The sequence below is a fragment of the Canis lupus genome, chromosome 15, assembly GCF_048164855.1.
Source record: "Canis lupus baileyi chromosome 15, mCanLup2.hap1, whole genome shotgun sequence".
Lineage (NCBI taxonomy): Eukaryota > Metazoa > Chordata > Mammalia > Carnivora > Canidae > Canis > Canis lupus.
In genome coordinates, this window is record NC_132852.1 from 2,357,442 (window position 1) to 2,384,763 (window position 27,322).

Genomic DNA, 27,322 nt, shown 5'->3' on the forward strand with positions numbered 1-27,322 from the left:
GCCTCTTGCATGCCCAGCAAGGACATATTACGATCACATCTTTTCTCTCTACAACTCCCTTTCTGTAATGGAATCCCACATCCTTTACCCTATGATAAAATAATACAAATAATTCATATGGAACTTATATGCCTTCAATCATGACTTAATTAAATACTCTAACATTTTTTCTACTGAAGGAGCCCTTATGTTCAGAAGAACAAGAATGTAGCTGCAGGAGGCCTGGAAAAAATAGTCCAAAAATTGAACTTATAAGAAAAAATTTCTTTGAGTGTTTTGTTAGGTTTTTTTTTTTGGTGTTTGCTTAAATACACCTGTGTCTATTTGGCATTCATCTCCATCAGAAAGCTTTATCATTCTCCAAAATGATGCTCAACACTTTCATTTGCTGAAAAATCATCAGACAGGAACATCATATACCCTAACAAGGGAGAGGACGTTGGGCCAATTTTCTTGAATATTATTCCCAATAATTGTACGGTGGACAGACTATTCAGGCACCACTTTTTCTGGCCCCACCTCCTGAGATCTGTGCCCTTCTCTTTACTGTGGGCATGAGCATGACTTATGACTTGCACCAAATCAAGAGAGCACAGGCACGATGGTGGGATGTGTGTACTTATCTTGACTGTGCACAGAGATTGCAGCCCCCTCACTGCCACATGCCCTTGTTGGCTTTGGACGAACAAGGTGCCATATTGTGGGCTGCCTATGCTGTGAGCCCCAACCGGCCAGGACTGGAGGGCTGATAGCCAACAACAACAACAACAAGCCCATGATGCCCTATGACGGAAAGGAACTTAATTCTGCCAATAAAAGTTGACCCTTCCTTAGTCGAGCCTCACTTGAGACCACAGCCCAGCCAATACCTTGACTGCAGCCTTGGGAGGCAGTGGGCTAAGCTGTGCCCAGATTCCTGACCCATCGGAATGTGAGTAACTTTAAACCTCTATGCTAGGGGCCAGTTGTTAATTAGCAACAGTAAATTAATGCAGACTGCCTTTGCCTCAAATTCCCAAAGCCCTTCTTTCCACGGCAATCCCATGGTGTCATTATCTTCATGAACATCGTGTCATTCCTTTCTGTTCTCCAGCTTAGTTTCTAAGGAATAAAATGTGTGTTGCAAATCAGTCCCAAATTTTACTGGTTTAAATTTTTAACTCTATCTTTTTTGTATTGCAAACTAGTAATTCTCTTTAATAATCTTAGATGACGTAGTCCTTAATCACATTTTTAAACACCTGCTATGTTCTATGAACTAGATGTTCTGTGTACTAGATGATGAGGATATGAGATGCATAACTCTGCCCATTAATTCTTCTTTTAAAGGAGATCACAGATAATGGAAGGAAACAAATAATGATTTGACTCAAGTGGGAACAATGCCTATTTGACACATGCACTCATTGCTATGGATATAACAAACACGCAAACAGGAGAAACCCCACTTCAGAGGGGATGTGGCTTTGCAGAGGAGAACAGAGCCTCTGGAGCCAGACTCCTGGGGATGGAGCTCTGACTGTGTCACTAACTAGGTGACTAATGCTGGAAATATTAATTCAATTCCCCGAGACACCATTTCCTCTGAGGTGGAATTGGAAAAAAACATTATGCCTTCCTTTGTAATGTTGTAGCAAATCAGTTAATAGACATGAGTGGTTGTCATGACCATAACTCATCACAGATGTGGCTAAGGAAGATTCCCCAAGGAAGAAACTCCAGAGCTGGTTCATGCATAGCCGCAGCCAGGTTGCAGGCTTGGGGAGCAGTGATGCTCACTAATGCTAGGCGTGCAGGCACCTGCTGCAACTCAGCACAGGGACACCGAGGTGGCTGGGGAGCAGGTGGTTAGAAATGAGTCTGAAGAGGCTGTCAGGGGAGGATTCTGAGAGGCCACACCTGATGTGTCAAGGAGTGCAGCTTTATCTGGAAGGGGACAAGTCTAGATGCACCTGCCCTGGCTTTTCTCAGCAACACTTTTTACAACTGTCACTTTCTAATGTACAAGAGAATTTCTCATGTGTCCTCCCCGTGATAAGACCAGCAAAAGTATCAGTGAAGGATACACCAGATAACTACAGATGATGTCCTGTGAGCTGTCTTGGCAATTTCATCTCTTAAACGGTTCATGGTTTGTCTCCCAGAAAATGCTTTTCTGGAGCAAAATTGTCTTTAACAAAGAGTGGAAAGAAGACCTTCACTGACACCTCACCAAGGAAGATACACAGATGGCAAATAAGCATACAAAGGACCCTCCACCTCCCATGTGATTAGGGAATGAGATGCCGCTCTCTCCAGTAGCATGATGAAAATCTGGAATGGTCAGAGCACCAAATGCCGATGAGGATGTGCAGCCACAGGCACACTCACGCATGGATGGTTGGAACATAAAATCATGTAGTCGCTTTGGAAGACCACTTGGCAGTTCCTTACAAAGGGAAACATAATTACACTCTATAATCCAGCGACTGCATGCCTATATATTTACCCAAATCAGTTAAAAACTTATGTTTGCATAAAATCTGAACAAAAATATTTATAGCATGCTTCATCCATGATTGCCAAGACCTGTGAGCCATCAAGATGTCCTTTAGTAGGCGACTGGATGAACAAACCATGGTACATGCCTATAGTGGAATACTACGTGGCTAAACAAGAAATGCGCTCTTATACCACAGAGAGACAGGCAAGGGCCTTAAGTGCATTTTGCTGAGTCAAAGAAGCCACTACGTACTATATGAGATTCTAGAAGAGACAACTATGGAAAGGTGAGTTCAAGTCTTATTTTACAGCACAAGTAAAAATAAGCTGAGATGCCTCGGGATATACCAAGTTGACGTGCTTTTCTATCGAGATGCAATTGGCAGGTAACATCGTCGAAGGTTGACCTGTGCAGAATGTGGGCTTGTAGGTATATATTGCAACAGGAAGGAGTCCTTTCTTTTTTTAACTGATTCTGATTATTGTAATATTGACCATCCTACAGCTTGCTTCTAATTTTACTTTCATAAAGGAAAAAAAAAAAACTAAACCATTTTTAGTAGAATAATTAAATATTTTCATTTAATTATACCCACTAAGTGCTGTATTGCATTTGGAATTATCTTTAACCAAAAGCAAAAGATAGTTGAAAGGTAACAAGATTTTGAGAATGAGATACCATAGGTAGACCCACAAAAAATCCCAGAGAATACATGTGCCATTCAGGTACACCCAAAACCCTTTCTCCATTGAATTGTTAATCTTTATTCTGAGTACACAGTGATTTGGTCCAATCCCTGCCATTAACGCATGCTTTGTTATTGAGAACATGCTTGAAAAATACATTTTTCATATAACACAGGCCTATGCTATCAATTAGATAGAGGAAACTGTCACAGACAGTAAGAATTCTTATTAAAAATTGATTTTGGTCTAGTTAGGGCTCAACACACCACTCCTATCTGGAGATCAAAGTTGTGTCAGAATAAAGGCTAAAAGAAAAAGAGGTTAATATCAAATATTTAGTCCTGAGGTTAATACATTTGCTTATAGAACCACACATTTGCTTATAGAACCACACATCCATATTAAGAAAGAAGCTAGTTTGGTACCCTAAGAAGATTATAGATTTTTTTAAGGGCAACAATATTTCATGGCTCAATAAGTATATATCTATATTTGACATACAAAAATATTATGGAAAAGAAGAGTTTAAAATGCCTTAACAAATAATTGTTAACCTAGAATTCCTGAGAGAGAGAGTGTGTGTGTATGTGTTCACCGCTAACTACTCTCCGAAGCACAGTTGTTAGTCCGCTCAGGTGTTACTACCCGATACAAATACCTTCCAACATCAGTGATTATCCTCTTAAATATTAATATAAACAGAATACACTGTATCACAAAGATTATGTTTACTGAGCTAAGGTGGAGGCACTAAGTGGCACCTCAGGATAGTTTTATATGCAGCTACAGCCGTGTCTCATCCATATACAGGGGCAAAGACCTAGAAATGCAAATGTCAGGCATTAAATACTGACTTAACTTTTAACAATGACTTTGGTAATAATGAGACCAACCTTGATCCTACTCATCCCCTTCAAGGAAATATGCCAACCCTCTGAGTGTCTAGGGATAAAATAGAAGAGAAAAGTGATCAGAGCTTCTGGGGGCAGGAATGTGAATGACATTACTGGGTCCTGTGCCATCGGTTCAAGCTTCCAAATGGAGATCCTGGAGAATGGACAGTCAGGAAGAGCAGAGAACATCAGAGAAGTGGAGTCTGGGAGGGGAAACCTCACCCTGTTTTTAAAACCAATATTCTTATCCGCAACATAAATGTGAAGAAACAAACTCTAAGAAAATTATCAGCTAAATATAGAGTTCAATGTAAATTTAACAAACATAATGGAGAAATGTCACTTCTTCTATCCTAATAACTCTCGTATGCACAAATGCATACGTTAGTAGCTCTATTCATGCCCGCGATGAATTGATCTATGAAATTTAAGACCTTCCAAAGTGAAATATGAATAGCTTTTATATTTTAATATTCACAAGTCAGTTGAACTAAGACTAGTTTATAGCATATGTAATTTTAAAACATTACTGCTATCATTTGAAGACAGGCCTGCCCAAATTTTATCAAAACACATTATTCCCATCTAATAAATATTATTGGAGATTTACCTAGGCGATGGTTCAAAAATATTGCAAGTCAATAAAACTCCACAAGCTGCATTAAAATGCAGGCTTGAAAAGAAAGTTTACTTTATCCATATTCACGTTACTTGGAATCTTCCTTGCTATTCTTATCATGTAAAAAATTAATTTGTTGAATCGCAATCAGTTGAGTTAAAATATGCAAAATGGTGGCATACGTTGTCTTTTTGATTACCTATTCTCTATTGTGAATATATCTTTTCTTATAATTTTGAGGAAAATGGCCTATGAAAATGAATAAATTAAGACAGACAGAGGACATAGCAATTCTACCTGAAATACAGAAAGAAAAGCCCCAAATACTCATTGTTAAGTGTGAATTGAAAGAAAAAAGCAATTGCAGGAATATCTGTGATTAAGATTGGAAGGCAGCAGAAAATGTGGAGAAATGAAGGCTGGAACTGCCAAGGAGAGAGCAGATAAATGAGTAAGGAAGGAATACCAACGTGACAGCCGAGCACTGAGGACAAGCAGAAAATAAAATAGACCTACTTGGCTCTCTAGCTGTGCTTTTGAACATACAAAGGACAGGAGGTATTGGTGTACATACGTTAACTAGAATTTGGTATTTTTCTCATATTTAGCATTACCCCAGATTTCACAAGAATTCCCTGGGAATTTTAACAAAAATATGAATAGAAGGATAATACTCCAAAAACTATTATGAGTCATAAAAAATTGACAAATACTCAATGATTTTTCTTTGATAACTACAACAGAAAACGGGCACTAAATATCTGTAAAACGCTGATACCCTGAGTTTGTGTGGTAACTGAATCCCATGCAGGATTAAAGTGGCCTTAATCCAGTGTTCTTCAGAGAAAAGAGAATGAGACACAGATGCACACATAGGGGGAAAAGCCACATAAAGGATGCAGAGATTGGAGTGATGTCTACACAAGCCAAGAAATATCAAGATGACGGGCTGTCAGCAGGAGTAGGGACAGGCCAGGAAAGATGCTCCCCTGGGGTCACCACTGAAGGGAGTGGGCCCTGACCACAGTGTGACCTCAGATTCCCGGCCTCCAGATGTCCAGAGAGATTTCTATGTTAAGCCACCCATTTTGTGGTACTTTGTTATGGCAACACTGTGAAATTAATACTGTTGGTTTGTCATTCATTCATTCACTCATTCATTTCCTTATTTATGGCAGGAGCCCAGGAAAAGTGGGAGGGCAGGGCAGGGCCAGGCCCTCCATCCTCCCATGACAAGTAATAGGAGCACAGGGGATGTTCAATCAATGATTACTCAGATGCAGGTATTAAGATGGGTACTTGGGGAAGGAAGAAATGAGATAAAAATGTAAATAAAATATAAGTGATCCAGCCTGAGAAAGGTTAACCCCCTTCTTTGGAAACATGCTCTTATTGCTCACTTATTAACTCTCCACCAATTATCTTTTTTTTTAATAATATTTCTTATTTATTTGAGAGAGAGAAAGAGAGACCATGAACAGAAGGAGGGGCAGAGGGAGAGAAAGAGAGAAGCAGACCCCTCGCTGAGCAGGGAGCCCATTGAGGGTTTCGATCCCAGGACTCTGGATCATGACTGGGCCAAAGACAGACGCTTAACCAACTAAGCCTCCCAGTTGCTCCTCCACCAAGTATCTTTGAACGTTCAAATACATTTCCTTAAAAGCCCATTCTAGCTGACGTTTATAGCGCAATGCTTCCTCCTTCATCCAAACCCTACCTTGTCTGTTGAGGAATATTCTTATATTCCAAAGAAAGCATCATGGAAAGGTAATAAATTTGGTTTGCTATCTGCACACAACAGCAGCGTGTGGGTAGGATCAGGTGCATTGAAGTGTGAGCAATGGATAAAGATCACTGCGTGCTCCTTGTGTTCTGCTCACACTGTTCCGAGTAATCTGCTGTACGAGCTCTACCCAGACTAGAGTCTGGAAATGATGCTCGGGTCCATGTGTCCTCTCAGGAAGAAACAAAACAAAACAAAACAAAGACATTCTGTGCAAAGCAAACCAAAAAAATTTGGAATGTTGTTTTGTGGAACTTCTCAGTCAGGTGACATATCCGGGGATAGGCCACACACCCAGATGACCTGCACTATTCTGATCGTGTGTCCCCTGTCACCTGTCCACCGGCTGTCCCTGCTTTGCTACTCGTCAGGGTACATCCCCTCCCACCTATGGCCCGTGGCCCCAGCCCCCCCAATGTCGTGTCACTCTGACAAAGTGAACCCTGGGGTTGCCCTCCATCATCAGTGGATAAGGAGAAGCTACTTCTTGGGAGCTGAGTCATGGCAGGGACAGGAGCTTTGATGGATAATCAAGGTCTGAAAAACTGAGTTCACAGAAGGTTTACAATATTGGGACATCTCTTTCCCAGGTCTGACTAATCGCTCACCACTTATAGTGGGACAGAGAGGAAAGGAAGTTTGAACAGGAAGACTTTAAGAAAAAGCCAAACAGGGCAGCCCGGGTGGCTCAGCGGTTTAGCGCTGCCTTCAGCCCAGGCCATGATCCTGGAGACCCGGGATCGAGTCCCACACCGGGCTCCCTGCATGGAGCCTGCCTCTCCCTCTGCCTGTGTCTCTGCCTGTGTATGTGTGTGTGTGTGTGTGTGTGTGTCTTACGAATAAATAAATAAAATCTAAAAAAAAAAAAAAAAAGAAAAGAAAAAAGAAAAGAAAAGAAAAAAGAAAAGAAAAGAAAAGAAAAAAGAAAAGAAAAGAAAAGAAAAGAAAAGAAAAGAAAAGAAAAGAAAAAGGGCAAACACCAGCTTCACTTCTCTCTCCTGCTTCAGGAACTCTACATAGATGCCATGAGCACCTCAGCCATGGTGACACACCATGTAGCATGTCTACTAGCCTTGACTCATTTTTTTAAGGTTTTATTTATTATTTACTTGAGAGAGAGAGAGGGAGGAGCAGGCTCCACACCCAGGAGTGGGTGGACACGGAATTCGACATGGGGCTCCATCCCGGGACCGTGAGATCATGACCTGAGCCAAAGGCAGGCAGACACTTAACTGACCCAGCTACCCAAGCGCCCCTTAGCTCTATCTTTTATGGCTTCTTTTACAGAATATTCCAGGGTGTAGTTTCACCTTCACTTGACCTCCAGCCCATGCTACTCATGGACTCACTCCTTCTCCCAACTCAACTCCACCATGACCTTGAATGCTTTCACTTCTTAGAAACCCAAAGCAAGGCGTCTTGAAATTATTTTCTACTACTTGACAGAGTAAATCTATTTATACAGCCACTGGCTTGGTGCTACAGAAAAAGTCCTTCATAAACTCTGGTGATGATAATATTTGGGGAAAAATATTAAGTGCTTTTCAATTTATGCATAACCTTTCCAGGCCCAACTGTATTTAACGGAGTTATAACCTGTCATGGCTCTTTATTCTCCATCCTCTATTTATAACTGTAAAGCTGACTTCCTCTGTGCATAGTGGCTGAGCTGGGGAGCCGAAGGAAAGACAGCTGAGTCGGGAAGAGGTGGTGGCTGCTGCCACGTAGGCTGTGCAGGCATTCAAGTGAAGATGGATGAGCAAGGGAACTCGTACCTGAGTGAGGACATTACCACACTCCAATTAAATGGAAGGCGGAAAATAAAGAGGCCGCCAGGTAAAAATACAAAATTCTTTACAGCACAAAGCTCCCTGAAAGAGCCATGCAAGAAATGTGTTTAAGGTCTGAGGCTTGGCAGGAGGATTGGTAGGAGGCCCAGCTCTCTACAATCAATGATAGAAACATAATTTCTTCTTCCTGAGTACAATTTTAGAAACTTGCAGGTGTCCCGCTGCCTTTTGAACGTATTGTGCCTTCAAGTGCCCTCCTGCACTCACCAGGGAGCAGCACACGAGGTTTCGGAGAGAAAAGACAGAAATGAGGGACATATCCAAAGGGTTAGCAGACATTTCACATCAATGTGACCCTCACAACAAAGTCCCACATGTCCAAGCCGCAGTGTCACCTGCTAGAGGTGGTTCTCTCGGTCTGCACAACACCCTGGGGACATAGCTCTTCTGGAGCTCAAAAATTGAAATTGTCTATCTTCTCCTCGGGAACATAATAAACCAGTCAAAGAGGGGCTATGTTGTGATCATCCGGTAGTGCCTGACCCAGGGGTCAGCACATGGAGAGTTTGCAGATTTGACTCTTGTTTGGAGTCAGTAAATATAAACTACTTGTTTTCCAGGGTTAACTGTTGGTGAGGGTGACTGATTTCTACTGTACTTATTTGATTACTTATATTTATTTTTGTAAAATTTGACCCATTGTGCATGTATTATCTATTTAGTCTACATTTACGTATGAGTTAACGTTAACATGGATTTCATTTCTGCAGGGAAGGATGCAGAGAAACATTCAGAGTCTAATATGGAGAAAGATGACTCAAGTTTAAAATAGTAAATTCAAGCTATGAAGTATGGTGGTGGTAAAATAGAGTCGTGTTTTTCTGACTCTATCTGGGTAAAGGAAACTAATGTTTATTGAGTTCCTATCATACTGTTCCAGGCACTTAGCTAAGCCCTCAAAATGCATTAAATCTAATCCTCCCAAGAATCCTTGAGGTAGAATCAACCTTCATTTTACAGATGAGGAAATTGACCAATAAAACACTTTGGTCTCCGATTCTTCAGTGTCAGCTCCAATGGCTATCTCTGCCATAACTCAGAGATTTTATAGCTGAGAGTATCTGTCTTCCGCTTTCTGCCTCAACCCGGGGAATCAAAATAATATACATGAAGAATAAAATTATTTAGAACAGAGGGCTCAGCATTGTGTTAACATGGCCCTTGGTTCTATACTAATTGTAGAGCTAAATCTTCTTTAGAGAAAAAAAAAAAGAGAGAGAGAGAAAAAATAATTTTGAAGGGTTTTTTTCTCAACATACTCAGTTACAGAATATCTAACATCTAAGGGCATGGCCTTGGTGAATGAGACACAAGTGGAATAGGAAATGTAGTCACTTCTGTTTAGGGATATAACCAAGGTAAAGAAATAAAAGAAATATTAGGATACCATCAAGAATAAGGCAAAGAAGTAAATTAAGGAGCATGAGAAAAATCGCATAAATAAAGCATATCTTCAGTGAACTGTAGGTGTCTGGATATGCTCAGGTCAGGAGAAGGCAGCACAGGTAAGAGAAACTGCATTAAAAAGGCCTGGGACCAAGAATAAGAGAGGTGGGAGGTGGGGGGCAGAGGCAAGGGACCTGCTGTACCAGGTAAGGAGGGTGAGGCAAGTCTTCTTAGGTGAGCTTAAGCCTGCTGGATGCCTTGCCAAGGCGTCTGCCAACCCAACACAGCATGTTTTATTAACCACACAGTTGTGCAATGTGGCAATGGACCATAAATGAGCAAATTTTCAAGGAGTCACATTACAAAATTCTTTCACCAACGAAGGAATCAGTGGTAAAACATGATGGCAACGATGAAAAAAAAAGCATTCACTCTAGGCACCTGGGTGGCTCAGATGATTGAGCACCTGACTCTTGGTTTCTGCTCAGGTCTTGATCTCATGGGTTGTGGAATCAAACCCCAGGTCAGGCCTTATGCTCAGCAACGAGTCTACTTCTCTGTCTCTCTTCTTCTCCCTCTGCCCCTCTACCTGCTCATGTGTACTCTCTCTCTCTCTCTCTCTGTCTCTGTCTCTGCTTCTGTCTCTCAAAATAAATAAATAAATCTTTTTTTTTTTTTAATTAAGAAATATTTGCTCTATCTTGGGCACCCTGCAAACCCTATTACTCCATGCATTTCCTTCCTCACCCCTTACAGCACAGGGTGCATGATAGATAGTCAATTTCCTTAAAGACATTTGACAACTGAAAGTGAAGTAAGAGTCAGGTTCATTTGAATGTTGACAAGAACATTAGACAAATTAGAAAGTTAGTCAGGGTGAGGATAAAGAAGGAAGAAAAATTGGAATTTTGCATACAATACCTACACCTGGCATCGCCAACTAGCTATAGGGAGGAGAACGAGAAGGATTGAGGGGGAAGCTACTGGTTAGAGTTCATTGTTGAGGATGTAGGGATTAAGCGGGTATCTGTGGACTGAATGAGCCCAGAGGCATCCCAGAAAAGGAAGAAGAGATGGATTATAGCAAGTAGAGAAGTGAAAGAAAGTGATAGGACACAACAGCAGCTAAGAGGACAGACAGGATCTCAAGGGAAGACCGGCTCAGTATGAGCATCAACAGAGAGAGATCATGGGAATGCTAAGTCATGCAGGTCAAGTATTCAAGTTGTTATATCTGCGTTACCAGGGATACTCTATGACCGTGACTCGGAGAGATTCATACCTCTCTGTGATAAATTCATCACATGTGTTCATAGACATAGCAATAAAATTTAATCAACCATTACTATACACAAACACATGGGTGGATCTCATAAATATTAGGCAAAATCCCAGACACCAAGCAACACATAGAGTCTGATTTCTTTTGTACACATTCAAACATTTAAGGCAAAGTCAAGTACTGATTTTAGCAACACAATCTCAGATAATGTAGATTTGTCACTAATATGAACAAGAGAGTTATCGCTGAGAAATTCAGTAGAGTGGTTATGGTTGGGAGGACGCAGAGGTTGGAGAGGGGGCTCTCGGGTGTTGGTTACATTCTCTTCCTGGACCCCCTTGGAGTTAGTCTGGTTTTCAACACGTGATAAAGAATTGACTTAACAATCTTCGTTTTGGCCCCTTTCTGAACGTGAGTTAGGTTTTCACAATGTTTAGAGAGATTTTTAAAAGGGAGGCAAGGTTATTTACTTAAAAGTGGGGGGTTCTATTAGTTGGAGGATTTCTAGTAATCTGTTGGTGAAGTGATCTCATTCTGTTCCATAATAAATGTTTCTATAACTACTGATCGTTTATAACTTGAGTATCATTGCCCTAGTTTGTAACCCTTTGATTTACATGTGCTGAGAGGTCGATGGTGTCCAAATGGATGGTGTTAGAATGTGTTTGAGAGTAACTGCTTAGGTTAACACAGCACAGACAGTGGCCCATGAAGAAAGAATATATATTTAAGAAGGGACAACTCTGCAGTTTCTACAATCACCACATAAGCTCCTAATGACTGACTTTTACCAGTCTTCATAGATATGTTCATCCCAGTTGTGATTCTGGAGCAGAATGCTTCAAAAGATAAAAGGCATGTTTTTTTTTTTTTTCTGAATATAAGCCTAACGTTCATTGTCTCATTTAAAATATTATTATGGTTTTTATTAAGCTTTATTTAAGAAGCCATTTTATTTTATTTTATTTTATTTTATTTTATTTTATTTATTATTTTGTTTTATTTAAAATTTTATTTATTTATTCATGAGAGACACACACAGAGGGAGAAGCAGAGACACAGGCAGAGGGAGAAGCAGGCTCCATGCAGGGAGCCCGAAGTGGGACTCGATCCCAGGACTCCAGGATCACGGCCTACGCTGAAGGCAGACGCTCAACTGCTGAGCCATCCAGACGTTCCTAAGAAGCCATTTTAGATAATACACTATAAGTACCCAGTAGTGGAATTATTGGATGGCATGGTAGTTCTATTTTTAACTTTTTGAGGAACTTCCACAGTGACCACACTAATTTCCATTCTCACCAACAGTGCACAGTCTTCCTTTTCCTCCACATCCTTGCCAAAGATGTGGAGAACAAAGGAGAAATGAAATGTAGATAGAATTAAATTCCCTTACAACCAGCAGTCCACTGGTAAGTACTTGAGACCAGTAGGGTCTGACATTCCTCCAGGAAGCTCCCAACTGTCTTCATGCTAAAGCCTTGCTAGGGGGAAAAATAACCATTGCTTGACATAGCCAGACCTCCAGGATCCTGTGGGTCTTCTTGAGCATATGAAAATCTTTTTGGATATTTCCCTTCTTTTTACCTCACCCCAAAGCCATAATATATAATCAATTGCTCCTCATAATCCCAGGGCAGCAGTCCTTTCTGCCCACAGGTCCTGTCCCTGGGCTTTAATAAAACCACGATTTGGCACCAAAATTCTTTCTTGGCTGTCAGCTCCAAACTTCATGACTTCAAGCGGCATCAAAATAACTTTTGAAGTACAACACTTGTTGTTTCCTGTGTTTTTGGCTTTAGTCATTCTTGCACCAGTCAGAAGATATAATGATCTTCATTTGCATCTCCCTGATGATTAGTGATGTTAAACGTCCTTCCATGTGTCTGTTGGCCATCTGTGTGCCTTCGTGGAGGAATGTCTGTTCATTTCTTCTGCCCATTTTTAAGTGAAAAAAGTCAGAGTTTTCACAAATACCAAGTGATTTCACTCATATGTAAAATTTAAGAAACAAAACAAATGAACAAAGGAAAAAAGTGACCAAAAAACCCCCCACAGACTCTTAAATATATAGTACAAAGTAGTGGTTGCCAGAGGGGAGGTGGGTAGAGGGGTGGCTGGAATAAAAGGGATTAAGAGTACCCTTATCATGATGAGCACTGAGTAAGGTGTAGAATGGTTGAGTCACTATATTGTACACCTGAAACTGATATAACGCTGTGTGTTAACTATATTAGAATTTTAAAAAAATCAATAACAAAACATAAAATAGCAAAGGGAAAACTTCAAAGATGAAAAATTTATAAATTGGATGAATACTTCTTATGTCAAATAAACTCTTTTTAAAAACTCCAGTATATTTACAGATACAGTTAAAACACATTTTAACAGTGGGTAGGCAAGAGTGCTGTCCGAACTTTTGCCGTCGGAAATCAAAGACAGTAGTGTATAGAAACAGTGCTGAAACTATGTGTGAATATGTTCCTCACAAACCCACCAGCCTACAATCCCCAAATTCTAATTATGGATTGTATTTGGGGGAAAAAAATCATCTTTATTCCCAGAAGAATAAAGTTCCTTAAGAACAGAATCATTTTTACTCTTACAATAGAAAGAGCATAGACCTGCAACTGGAAAGTACTGGGTTCAAATTCTTGCACTTACAGGATGTAGGCCTTTCGATTCTATGACCCTCAGTCTTGTACTAATACAAGGACAGTTGTGTGGATCGATTGGTAAGTCCATAAAGTACGTAGTGCTGTATACAGCACTGGTTACTGCTCAAAACAAAACAACAAACAGCAGTAAATTGAACACCAATAAAAAATAAATTTATTATTAAAAAAAAAAAACAACAAACAGCAAACCCCTTTTTATATCACACAGGGTTACTTGTACTTACTGCTGGTCATTGTAGCTGAATAAGTAATCCTCCCTTTGTTTGGAGGCACTGCCACTGAATGGAGGGCCATGTCCCATATGAATGCATATTAAACTCAATAAATACTCTTCATTAGTCACTTTCTGTATTTCTTCCTTTATCTCACTAGTCACTCTTTCACAGAATTGTTCTAGAGCCCATCAAGCTGTTAACCTCAGATCCTTATTACTTGTACATGGCTGTTGATGGTAAATTCCATGACATCGGGGACCATATCTGTTTTGCTCAACAGTAAATCCCAGGATCTATCACAGTGTGGTGCACATAGTAGGTATTTGATCTTTGAAATAAAGAGATAGAAGAACCGCTCCAGAAAGCCTCTCGGTTGGTTGTCTGGTCTCTGTTAGATTCTATAGCTAGTTGGCTTCTGTTTCTAAATAGCATTTCAGGGTTAAACAGCCTGAGAATCAATATTTCTGCTATGAGAGAAATAAATGGGATCATAAGTGAAACTATTATTTTAAAATGTCCTTTACTTCAATAAAGAACCTTAGTTCTGGGAATCCCTGGGTGGCTCAGTGGTTTAGTGCCACCTTGGCCCAGGGCGTACTCCTGGAGACCTGGGATAGAGTCCCACGTCGGGCTCCTGCATGGAGCCTGCTTCTCCCTCTGCCTGTGTCTCTGTCTCTCTGTCTCTGTGTGTGTGTCTCTCATGAATAAATAAATAAAATCTTTAAAAAAAAAAAAAAGAGCCTTAGTTCTATAAAGTAATCTGGCACTCGTGGGCAATGACTGAATTTAAAATTTAGAAAACTACGTGTAGTTGTTATGTTTTCTATAAGATAGTCTTTCACTATATTCCATCTTATTATCTCTCTAAAATAGGTAATTCCTCACATTCTGTACCAGTTTACAGTGCCCATAATTATTGCTCTCTCCTATATCAAGCTGATTGTTAGTTTATTATATGGAAGGCTTTGATGTTTATTTATTTCATAGATACTGGGTTCTACTAGCTAAAATTTCTTTGTCACCTATAACTAATTTAATATGTCAACCACACATCAACAAAAGTAGATAAATAAACAAATAACATTGCTTGGGACTGCTATTCCATTTTTACTCAACTATTTAGGAGGTACCAGCTAGTGAAATAAGAAAATAGATTTAGGGCAGCGCCGGTGGCTCAGTGGTTTAGCACTGCTTTCAGCCCAGGGCCTGATCCTGGAGACCTGGGATCGAGTCCCATGTTGGCTCCCTGCGTGGAGCTTGATTCTCCCTCTGCCTGTGTCTCTGCCTCTCTCTCTGTGTCTCTCATGAATAAATAAATAAAATATTAAAAAAACAAAATAGATTTATATAATCAATTTATTCCCAAATAAATTTTGAAAGAGAAAAGCATTATTTATTGTACATAATATATTTAGAAAACCCAAGAGAACACAAGAAAAGCACTATTAAAAGCAATATGCAATTTTGCCAAATGGGTTGGTATATTGAAAAAAAATATAAAACTCAAGATAATAATTCAACCAGTTTGAAAACCAAAAATCACTACGACAAAGGTAGTAACTCCTCATTCTCTGCTAAATTGGCCAGATGCATTAATCATTCTGTAGACTTTTCTACAGAACGAGCAAGACCTTGAATTATGGGATAAAAACGGGAAGCTACAGAAAGGCAGTTTTGCCACATGCCTTGTGAACTATAATGCAATGTGGGAATGTGAATTATCATCACTGTAATGTTGCTTTCAAAGGAATGTCTATAAGAGTGACTGCTCTTGGTAGAATCATTGGTTTAGGAAGAGATTTGTCCTTTCCCATACGATTCTACTTTAAAATCAAATCAAACTCTTTACAGTCCCTCTAGAAAACAGTATGGTTGTTCCTCAAGAAATTAATAATAGAGCTACCACATGATCCAGAAATTCCACTTCTGGGAAAATAACTGAAATCAGAATCTGGAAGGGATGTCTGCACTCCCATGTTCATTACAGCATTAATCAGAATAGCCAAGATGTCCAAACAAGAGCCTTTGACAGCAAATAGACAACAGAATATTATCTGGCCTTAAAGAAAGATAAAAAGCTTTACCCTCTCTGTGTCTTCTACTTGTATTTGGTTAAATCAGTGAACCCTAGATTTGTGGAACCAAGCATTCCATGATTTTATCAAAAAATGATGATGAGGATAATGATGATTATAAGTGCTTTCTTAAATAAAAGGGAAATTACTCATCATCAGGGAAATGCACATCAAAACCACAATGAGGTATCACCTCACACCTGTCAGAAAGGCTAAAATCAACAACACAAGAAACAACAGGTGTTGGTGAGCATGTGGAGCAAAAGGAACCCTCATGAAGTGTTGGTGGGAATGCAAACAGGTGCAACCACTCTGGAAAACAGTATGGAAGTTCCTCAGAAAGGTAACAACAGAACTACCCTATGATCTAGCAATTTCATTACGGGCTATTTACCCAAAGTATTCAAGATACTAATTCTAAAAGATATGTATATCTCGAGGGTTATTACCCCATTATGGACAATAGCCAAACTATAGAAGCAGCCCAAGTATCCATCGACTGATGAATGGATAAAGAAGATGTGGTATATATATATATATATATATATATATATATATATATATATATACACACATACACACAATGGGACAGTATTTAGCCATAAAAAAAAGAATAAGATCTTGCCATTTGCAACAATATGGATGGATCTAGAGAGTATAATGACAAGTGAAATAAGTCCATCAGAGAAAGACAAATAGCATATGATCTGACTCATATGTGGAATTTAAGAAGCAAAAAAAAGCGTGAGAAAAAAAAGACAAACCAAAAAAAAAAAAAGACAAACAAAAAAAAACCAGGCTCTTAACTACAGAGAACAAGCACATGGCTACCAGAGGGGAGATGGGGGGTGGGGGGGGTGGCACAGATGGGTGAAATAGGTGATGGGGATTAAGAGTATATTTATGGTGCTGAGTAATGAATAATATATAGAATTGTTCAATCACTACAGTATACACCTGAGACTAATATTAACTATACTGGAATCAATTTTAAAAACAAAATAAAATAAAAAAAATATTTAACCAAGAGAGGGAAAGCCCAGTACTATTCAAAGACGTCATTATGTTGGTGTTGACTCACATTTTAGGTTCCAGAGGATCATCAATTTTTATAAATGGGAGGAGTCTTTGAGGCCGATTATTCAAATGGCTTTCTAATATTTTTCTTTAGTAATAAAAGGTTCTTTTCAAACAGTACCTTACCAAGAAATTTAAAACACTGTATGCAAGAGTCAGCATGACCCCACAGAGTTGAAGTGGATATGAAGAGATGGAACCCTAACAGCTCAGCATCGCCTAAACGTCCCTTCCAGAAGTGCCCCCCAAGAATCCTATCTCAAACCACTGGAGTAAACTAATGCATAATTTTAACAATCAGAATTCACGTCCAGCTCCAGCCCCCACCTGATGAGGAACCCAAAGCCCAGGGACCTGCTCAAAATCCACCATAATAAGCTGGTGTCAGACCTGGCCCAGACCCAGTTACTGATAGCCTGGAGCTCGCCAGCGCCCCCTCACAAGGGCCAATTGTTACATCTTGAGAAAGTTTGTGAGCCAAATGACATCATGTTGGTAGCTGGAAATCAGCCATGGTGAAAATATTTAAATCACAGAAATCAACAAATGTTATAGATCAGGACTTTCCCAGGAGAACTGGTTCTGAAACCTCACTGGGACACTCATTGTTCCTGAGTTTATAAAATACACAGCATCCCTGAGAACAGATCCACTGCCTTTTGATAGGAAATACAATTTTAAGTTAATAACAATCTTAAAGTAAAAATATAAATAATGAAAGTAAAATTAAAATAAGTGAAAATTAGTGAAGTAAGGGAGAAACAAAACTCTGAAAATAAGCAATCAGTCTTATGTATGGAACATTGAAGCTAATGCTGTTGATAATGATGAATAAAAGATTAACAAAAGTTGATCAATATAAGCTTTAAAGCAAAAAAAATCTCTATTTAAGCAGTAGTAGTTGGTATTTCCTTTCTGAGCTAATGTGCTATCGTGAATTGCTTTATCTAATCTATGGTTTCTCAAAATCCTAATATTTATAAAACATAAAATTAGAGGATCGCTTGACGACTTCATCCTGCATTTTGAAGAGAGGAGTTTGTTTCTTTCTATCACAGCCACATGGCATGGAGTCTGGGATCCACGCTGCCACTAGTTCGCCAAGTGACGTCCTGAGTCTTTAGATTCCTCTAAACAAAACTGTAAGGTTTGGACAAAACTCTAAAGCTATAATCCTATGGCTTGTAAGTTCTGTTTCCACCAACCTAGGAGCTACAAGTTCAAGGAAAGCAACGTATTGTCTGATGAAATGTTTAAAGTCTGTGTCATAAAGTGAGAGGGAGAACAGGCATTTCTGAGAAAGCATCAAAGCATATATTTTCAATCATCCAGGATGTTACGAGATGCAAAGGGGATGTAAGAGCCCAAACGAATAACTGCACAAGCCTCCCTAGGAGCCAACACCTCAGGAATTGCTCCCTCGGACAGTGAAGCTATCCCATCATCTCAGAAACTATGGTAGGGACACCAGGAGCTCATGCCAAGGGGATTAAAGGGTGGAATGCAGAGGTCACTGTCTGTGTCCTCAAACCCCCTTGAGGTAGAGGCCAGGCACCGAATCCTACTCCACGAGATGAAGCCCGGTGCATGGAGGGTGAGCAGACGGGACGGATGCCACATCGCAGACCTGGCGTCTGCCCCACGCTGCTTCCCTCTGCTGCCTGCTGGCTGTGGGTGGGATGGGCCCCAGGGGCAAGGAACCGCATCCCTGAATGGTGCCTGAAGGACAAATGTCCCCCCGAGTTCAATACCACCCAGGACCCATTCAAGAGCAACACACTATCTTTACTCAGTAAGACCCTGAAATTTCAGAGAACCTCATTCCACCTAATTATATGCTCAGCTTCTCCATTTTCTGTGGAATAGATTGCTCTATCAGCTTAAGCATGGTTAAGTAACTATAAACAGTAAAAGTGACTTAAGTCAGTAAACTTTCTTAAGAGGGCATCTTCTTAATTTAAAGAATAACCTCACATCTTTTTAATTAGGAAAGGACATCTGGTACATCTAAAAATGATAACCCTGTAAAATAAATAAAAAGGGAGCAATCAACTTTTGTCTTTTAGATAACTTTTCTGTCCTTCAATTATATGGAGAGAACAATACCTTTAGTTTCTAAACAAATTGAATCAATTAAGAAGTTTCCTTTTTTAAGATTTTATTTATTTATTTAATATAGAGAGAAAAAGAACACAAGCAGGGGGAGCAGCAGGCAGAGGGAAGGGGAAGCAGACTCCTCGCTGAGCAGGGGGCCTGATGGCAACTCGATCCCAGCACCCCTGGATCATGACCTGAGTCGAAGCAGACTCTTAACCAACTGAGTCACCCAGGTGACCCCTAAATAAGAAATTTCTAACAGTATTTTTCTAAGATATTTTCATAAAGGCTTACCTTTTTGTGAGGAAAAAAAGAACCTAGTTAACAATGCTTGTTTTAGTACAATGATTCACGTTTATAATCCTGTATTTCAATATATTTCACGAGACTAAACTTTGACATCAGTCTGAATTTCTGCAATTTTCCTAAAAGAAATTATTGCCACGTGTTTGCTAACCAACCAGTACACAAGCTCTCATTGCAGACACTCGTGTAACTCAGCATTATCATGTTTCTTATAAAAACTATTTCTGTTCTTATTCTATCTCCACATACACCTCATGAAAAAAAAAAGAATTAATTGTTTAATAAATCCTATGTTACTCCTTTCACTAGTTTCTCCCTCAGATAATGTTGGGGCAATACATAGTATATGCTCAAATGTACTCGTTCTGCAAACATTACCAAGGGCTTTGTTGGTGCCAGGAACTGTGCATCCCTCTGGCTAGTGGTTCCTAACAAAACAAAACAAAACCATGAGACAACATTCTTACTCTCAAGAAGGTCTTGACAATGATGGGGAAATTATAAATATTCAATTACCATGCATGGAAACATAGGTTATAATAGTGGCTTGTAAAGAGTCCACCTCTTTCCAACTGAAACAAATAAGAAAGTTTCTAAAAGGGGAGATCATTGGAAGACGGATAAATACCCACTGGGCGATGAGAAAGAGGAGGCATTTTCAAGCTGAGAGGTAGACCATCCATCCACCCAAAGACACCCTGCTGACTGTCACTGGGAACCACAATGCGGCACATTATCACATGCATACGTGTAGCTTAATGGTCCCGGATCTCTTTGGAAAGAAGGAAGGGCTATCGGACAACAGCCAGTTTTAGTCTAACATCCTTAAAATGTAAGAGGAGGGCAACCTGGGTGGCTCAGCGGTTTAGCACCACCTTCGGCCCAGGGTGTGATGCTGGAGACCTGGGATCGAGTCCCACATTGGGCTCCCTGCGTGGACCCTGCTTCTCCCTCTCCTGTGTCTCTGCCTGTCTCTATATATCTATGTCTCTCATAAATAAATAAATAAAATATTTTTTTAAAAAAAGATAAAACGTAAGAGGAAGACATTTGGAATGATGAGAAAGAGAACAGGCAATCGTTCGGCAGGAGAGGACACATAGGAGTGTGACAAGAAGGAGGAGGACACGGAGAAGAGAGAACTGAACCTCTCTCAGTCCCCAGATCAGAACTGTCTCCATGGAAGGGACATCTGGAGACTGAGGGCTGTCTTCTAGAAAAGACAAAAACCAGTGACATGGGAGATCGGGGAGGCAGTGAAAAATAAGACAATCTTCTTTTTTCGACTCCTAGGAGGTGTCATTTTTAGCATTTCTGTGATGCTGCTTAAAGTCAGTTCATTTAACAGGCATTTGTTTTCCTTCAGCTGTGTGTCTTGGTTTGCTAGATGCTCCGGGGTGAATAATGATGAAGATAATACAAGGGTTTGCCTTTAAGGAAGCTTCAAGGCTATGTTGGATGGAGCTTCCAGTTAGTTCAAATAGCCGTGTTAATGATTTTGATATAGAATTTATGTACATCCAATTAGCTGCCTGTGACACTAGGAAAAAATTCTATTCTAGAATTTAATTCAGTAATATTTTCTTTTCTTTGAAACAAAATCATCCAAGGCCTATAAATTTGGAAGCTGGGTTCTACTGTATATTAAAGAGATCAAGGAAAACAAGGGATGTACCATACCTTCCGTTAATAAGTGAGTCACAGGGTAGGGAGATGTTCCACCTCCCCAAACCCAAAAGAAGAATCCTTCATTCCAGGGAAGCTGGTACTGGGTCCGAATAGTTTTTAGCCTCTTCAAAGAGGATCAGATGCATTTAAATGTAAAGTTATAAAACACTCATAAATATGTTCAGGGGGATGTCAAAACAATGAGTCATGATACATCAACTATTTAAAAATATTAACTCTCTTTTTCTTTCTTTTTCTTTCTTTCTTTCTAATTTCTTTCTTTCTTTCTTTCTTTCTTTCTTTCTTTCTTTCTTTCTTTCTTTCTTTCTTTTTCTTCTTTCTTTCTTTCTTTTTCTTTTTTTTTTTTAAATGCAAAGCTTTCTGGAATCTTTCAGTACCATCTCTGTCTTGAAGACAGAGCATGAGGTGCTCTGGGGTGTAAATCCCACCGGACAGCCTAAAGGTTAAACGTGAGGCGAATCTTCCAGCTTCACTGGGGCTTCGCCATAAACATGCAGACAAGCTCAGGAGACCCTGCTTCTTCTCTGTGGTCTTTTCCCACCCACCCCTGATAAACACAAGAAAAGCCATGGCCCTTTCCAGGCTGTGGGGCATTAGTGAAAGGTGAGCAGCCCCTCCTGACAGAAGGAAGCCACAGGGCAGCCTCCCCTGCACGTCTGTGTTATCAGGATGAGAGAAGGCAGTGATGCAAAGTGATAATCCCAGAAACGTGAAAAGAGAGAGTTCAATGGCAGACAAAGACAGTGGAAGACAAGGCAGAGGGGAAAGAGAAACTGAGCACCAGAGGCGGGTAAACACCAGAATTGTCGAGGAAAACTGCAGCACCGGAACACATTGAGAATCCAGAGATCTGTGGCAGAGGTAGCAAACCTACGCAATGCGATTCCTACCAGACAGCATGATGTCTGTTACCTTTCCAACAGAGAGAAGATCGCACAGAGACGGGAAAGGTGATAGTACCTAGAGCCAGGGTTGAGAAGCAAAGGGCACATGCTCCACCTGGGCACCCCAGCTGAACCTGTTACCAAGCCCTTGGTGAGAGGAAGGGTGCTCAGGACTTGCTCCAGGAGTGGCAGGTGATGTCTGGGACAACTCTGCCATGCGCGATTAGACTTTTGGCAAACTTGTTCATCTGTGTCTTCAGTGTCTCCTTATTACTCAGATGCTGAAGATGTGAATTGCAATGATCCAGTCATTCATCCCTAGATAGGGTCAATCTGGGACCATTGCCCATTCAGTGACTGGGACCCATCGTAGTGGTACTAATAATGGCCAACATTTCTGAAGGCTTACTAAGAAGTTATTTATAGCTATTACTTTACTTAGTTATCACAAAATATTATCATGGCCACCTCCCTTTACAGATATGGATCCTAGAACATAACGTCCTAGGAGTTAAGTTGCCCCAAAACACACAGCTGGTACTTGGCGGGATAACGAGCCAACTCCTTCCTCCTGGTAGGGTTGGAATGTGGCGTCCTCATAGAATAATCTCTACTCCTCAACATTGCCCAGTGCCTCAGTGCACTTACTCTTACATTTCTGCTGTCTAATAAAAAAGCACCTTACATGAAAAAACAAAACCATATATGTTGTTGCAAAACAAACTCTGTGCTAAAAGCCAACAGAAGAGACTACAAGTTCCATAAATATCAGATGATAATTTGCTTCGGGTTCTTAGGGGACTCCTTCCCCTGTGTAAGCTTCCCTGCCTCCCAACCTTCCTCCCTCCCCTCTTCAGAGTGAAGAGCATGTACTAGCTCATCTCTAAGGAATGTTCCGAAACGTCCTTTGACCCACCTAGCTCTCTCTTGCACTGTTTCCTGAACTTCATCGCTCAGAGCCCTGCTTCAGCACGTCAGCACTACTCCCACTGTCTAGTCTCATGTGAACAGAGAATCAATGTGAGGTTTAACACGTTCTCAGGATTTTTGCTAATTTTTGTTACAGGCATAGCAAGCCTGTAAGAGCATCCAGCCCATATAATGATCCATCTTCTACTTTGTACTGAAGGAACGTGAATTCTGAGGGTTGCTCAGACAGTCAGCTTAGGGCTCTATTCCCAAGGCTGCAAGTATCCAGCCCCTCCTCCCCACAGGGACTCCTACGGAGCAGAATGAAATACTTGGAAGGAAGGCATGCAAACTTCTGTCCTTTTCAAATCAAGGGAGAATACAAATCGGCCATGTTATGAACTTGTGGGTTTCGTTTTTCTGGTTTGTGTAGAATTATTGTTTTTAAAAGAGTGGAAAAAATTAAGAACTTCAAAGCTCTTATAAGCTATTCACTTATTTTATATTTTAAAGATTTTTATTTTTATTTATTTATAAGAGAGAGTGGGGGAAGATGCAGGAGCAGGCCGAGAGAGAGTGAGAAGCAGACTCCCCACTGAGCAGAGAGCTGATGGATCCCAGGGTCCTGAGATCATGACCTGAGCCAAAGGAAGACACTTAACTGACTTAAGCTAACCACATGCCACCAAGCTATTAATTTAAACACAAATTCCCAAATGTCACCTGTGGAATTATAATTGTACCAGGGTTCACGTTTAAATTACATTAATAAATAGATTCTGGGCCTTCCAGATTCAGAGGATGGATGAAATATCTAACCGAGAACATTTACCGCTTGATTTTAAGAGGAACTCCTGTTTTTTGAAGTTAATCATAGAATTGCATCAGGTGAATATATTAAGTTCATATTAGTGTTCCATGGGGAAATGAAAGAGAAATGATGTGAAGAAAAGAAGTCTTTCAGACCTGTACTGTATAGTTGGAGAAGCATGCAAATTTTGTTTTCTTGGGCACTTCAAAGATAACAAAAAGTCACTCCATTGCGGTGTGGAGGTCGTTGGTGTCACCTGCCAGCCGCCGGCTCCTGCGCCTGCTCTTCGGCTCCCTGCCCGCTCCAACCAACCATGCTCTCCGCCCTCGCCCGCCCTGCCGGCGCCGCTCTCCACCGCAGCTTCAGCACCTCGGCCCAGAACAATGCTAAAGCAGCTGTGCTTGGGGCTTCCGGAGGAATTGGGCAGCCCCTTGCGCTGCTTCTCAAGAACAGCCCCTTAGCGAGCCGCCTGACCCTCTACGGTATTGCTCATACACCCGAGTGGCCGCAGATCTGAGCCACATCGAGACCAGAGCAACCGTGAAAGGCCACCTCGGACCTGAGCAGCTGCCGGATTGCCTCAAAGGCTGCGATGTGGTGGTTATTCCAGCCGGAGTCCCAAGAAAACCAGGCATGACACGGGATGACCTGTTCAACACCAATGCCTCAGTTGTGGCCACCCGGACTGCGGCCTGCGCCCAGCATTGCCCCGAGGCCATGATCTGCGTCATTTCAAATCCGGTCAACTCCACCATCCCAATTGCAACGGAGGTTTTAAGAAACACGGAGCTTACGACCCCAATAAAATCTTCGGGGTGACGACCCTGGACATTGTCAGGGCCAACACTTTCATTGCAAAACTAAAGGGTTTGGATCCCGCGCGAGTCAATGTTCCTGTCATTGGCGGTCATGCCGGGAAGACCATCGTCCCCCTGATCTCTCAGTGCACCCCCAAGGTGGACCTTCCCCAGGACCAGCTGACAGCCGTCACTGGGCGGATTCAGGAGGCCGGCACGGAGGTGGTGAAGGCCAAAGCTGGAGCAGGCTCTGCCACCCTGTCCATGGCATACGCTGGAGCCCGGTTTGTCTTCTCCCTTGTGGATGCAATGAATGGGAAGGAAGGAGTTGTCGAATGTTCCTTTGTTAAATCCCAGGAAGCAGACTGTGCCTATTTCTCCACACCATTACTGCTGGGGAAAAAGGGCATCGAGAAGAATCTAGGCATTGGCAAGATCTCCCCTTTTGAAGAGAAGATGATAGCAGAAGCCATCCCCGAGCTGAAGCCCTCCATCAAAAAGGGAGAGGAGTTTGTGAAGAACATGAAATGAAAGGGCAGCCAGCTAGCAGTCCGTTTCCCTCACTTATGAAGGCATCATGTCCCTGCAAAGCCATCTCCTGCCCTCATGTTTCCGTTGCGTTAACCACCAGAGTCATGTTAACGTCACCGCCCCTTCCAATCGCAAGTCCGTCAATGTGTGCATCAATAAAAGCAGGCTTCCATTTTCTTTTTCAAAAAAAAAAAAAAGTCACTCCATTGGCAAAAATGTATATGTTTCGATTAATAAACACTTACCTTTGCTACTGGTGGAGGATATTGGATAAGCAACGTTTGCTCAATGGTAGACTGCTCTCAACCTCACAGAATTTTTTATTCGGTAGGTCTGATTCTTATGATAACTCAAGTTTGGGGAATGCAGGCCTCAGTGGTTTCCAGGCACTGCAGATGTTGATCTGAGGTCAAGAATTTCCTACTCTGGAGTGATCATGAGCTCCCTGAGACCCTTGTTTGGGCTGGAGCATTCTGAAGTGTCTTAGTCTGCTCCAGCTGCTGTAACAAAATACCATGCACCCGGGGGAGGAAGGGAGCTTAGATCGCAGACATTTATTTTCTCACAGTTCTAGAGGCTGGAACATCTAAGATCATGGCACCGACAGACCTAATATCAGGTGAAGGCTGTCCCCTTGGGTTGTAGGCAACTAAATGCCTTCTCCTATGTCCTCATGTGACCTTTCTCCTACACAGGTGCACACACACAGAAAGAGGAAACTGGTCCTTGGTGTCTACTCTGATAAAGACTAATCCTATCAGACCAGGGCCCCACCCTTAGGACCTCTTTAACCTTCATTACTTCTTTAGAGGCTCATTTCCAAATACAGCTACACTGAGCTTCAGCATGTGGCTTTTGGACACAAACATTCCATTCATAACACCATGCTATCGGATGAGAAGAGAAACCTGAGGACACGCTTGTTTCACAAGAACCCCAGATGGCCGTCAAGGTCAGGCACTGGTGGGGATTCCCGGGGAGGGTAAATTGTGAGTTAGAGAGTCAGAAAAATTGATGCAAAGTCCAACTCAACATGGAGCCACCGAAGCCACTTGACCCAACCAACCTTAATATATCTTGGGGTGGTTTTAGTGTTTAAACAGCAAAATTAGTATAAGCCCTGTTTAATAAAAAGGGAAAACTCAACTGCTCAAAACAGCATCAGTACTGTACATCAGTAGTGGTCACAAGTATCCATTACTAGTGTCCATAAATCCTTTAAAATATGATGTGGAGATGACAGGAATACTTGTTGTAGAAACTCCAAGGCTCTCAGGATTAGCTGCTGTTAATTATACTTCGATCTGTACCAGTAGAAAAAGTCCACCTCCTTCCCCCAAAAGAACCAGACCAGTAACCAAGCTAGCTCTTTACGGAGCAAGCAGGAAGAATGCAGATCCATTTCAAATCTTACCCAAGAAGCAGATTTAGAGCCTTTTTAACCTCACTAGAAATAATTTACATTGTATTTCCGTGAGTTTTCTGTTCTCAAAAAGAAGCAATTTCAGTCACTGCTTTCCATACTCAGAAGGCAAATGGTATTTTGTGCCCTATTCTTTGTCACTGTGATTTCCAACAAAAGCTCTAGGAAGGAACATACTTGTGGGGTGGCTGCCATCGTGTCTTAGTTTGGTGGCTGCTTCCTCATTCTACTCATTCAATAGCTCAATAGCATTTAATGAGTGCCTATTATGTGTTGAGTTGTAGGAAATGGAACTGTCTGTAGAGACCACAGTCCCTGATCTGACACGTAGCTCACAGATTCAGGGAATCACCCGTGCACATAAACAGTAGTTATGCTGCGATGTCATAGGTGCCATGAGGCCGTGCAGACAAGTATCAAATGCTATGGGACCACTGAAGATGGGAAATGCTCTGCTTGAGGAAGGTGGGGAAGGTGTCAGAGAGGAGTTAATAACTGAGCTGGATTTAAAACAATGTCTAGAAAGATGAATTTAATGAAATACACAGTTTTATTGAAAACTTCATACAGTTATTCAAAATTGAGCAAGGGTAAAGTCAGTTAAATTCAAGTCTGGATGTACTCGCCGTAGACAAGATATCTTGAATGTGCAGGAGCTGAAGGAAGGGATGGTTTATCAATAGCAATAACAGAAACCAAATAAAAAGAGAACTACTTCTTCTTGGGGAGCTTGCCAGTTGTAAGCAGGCCGAGGCAGTCCCGGGGGGTAGGGGCTGGTACTGAGATGCCCTGACCCAATGTCATGTAAACGAGCAAAATGGGGTCTGCTCCACGAGGTTGTTTATTTCT

The 27,322-nt window shown here is 41.2% G+C and overlaps 1 protein-coding gene and 1 pseudogene across 1 annotated transcript in view; one reads left to right on the plus strand and one right to left on the minus strand.

The window, feature by feature from the left end:
- CSMD1 (CUB and Sushi multiple domains 1) overlaps positions 1-27,322 on the minus strand; it is a 1,871,580-nt gene that overhangs the window by 1,387,433 nt on the left and 456,825 nt on the right.
- LOC140604549 (malate dehydrogenase, mitochondrial-like) lies at positions 23,959-25,248 on the plus strand (annotated as a pseudogene).